Here is a 1,078-nt window from a genome sequence, read left to right on the forward strand (position 1 = left end):
GAGGAGTGAGGGGCCTCAGGAGGGCAGGATTCTTATGCATTTAGCCACAGATGAGTCTCAGCAAGTATACAGTAGATTGGTTTCTACTAACAGCACTCAGGGAGTAGCAGGTGGGAATTGTGGAGAAACTCTACAATGGTGGCCAGTCAAACTGAACACTGCACACCCTGATGAGGTCCTGAAGTGACTGTAAGCCAACCATAGCATAGAAGAGGTCAAGGGTAAATTCTGGAACCAGGTAGAATCCTTCAGAGATAGAAGTGTGTGTCCCACCCTTTCAGCGATGCCGATGATTGTGGGCATGGAAAATCACCAAGGGAATGGCTCGCCACTGTCAGGACCAGCCATCAGTCCACCAGGTCGAGTACTTCCAGTGGAAAGATTCAGCAGGTTCTAAAGTCTCAGTTGTGGCTATTTGGCACACTGTGCCAGTGGATGGTAAGCTTATCCTGGATCTAGACCCAAATCTAGTCCCAGGCTCACACTGGTGGAGCTACAACCTGCAGGAACACAGAAGATATCTTCTGGCTTCATGGACCTTTAAAACCTAGTCAGGCCCCCTATGGCTAAGATAAGTGCAGAGGATGGAATGTGTTGGACCTCTTCTGCAGAGAGTAGAAAATAAGTCAGACAGTGACTGTTCATGAGTTCCTGAATAGCAACCTCCTGCTTGGCCAGGACCCCTTGAGAGGATGATTTTTAGGCCACATTTGCATGATTTCATTTTTGAACAAAGGAAAAAGACATGCTGGCTATGTTCATGAGACTGGAATAGGTAAGAAATATACATTTTGTGATCAAGGGGCACAGAAGGCTCAGGTGGGCAAATGTTCATCAGCAGGATAACAACTTGTTATAGACTGGGCTGGTGCAAGGCAAGGCACCGGCCACCACATCGCTCCATGGGGGGGTGTTGTGGCAAGGGCATCCGCTGGGGGGGGGGGGGGGTTGGGTGATGCGGCCTCCGCCACATCACTGCACATGGGGGGGGGGGTGGGGTGGCAGCATTGCTCCACTGGGGGCGGCGGTTTATGCAGAAGCCATGGAAATCAAATGTTAAACTACATATTTTTTGTAT

This window comes from Crinia signifera, chromosome 2 (assembly GCF_055691185.1).
Source record: "Crinia signifera chromosome 2, ASM5569118v1, whole genome shotgun sequence".
NCBI lineage: Eukaryota > Metazoa > Chordata > Amphibia > Anura > Myobatrachidae > Crinia > Crinia signifera.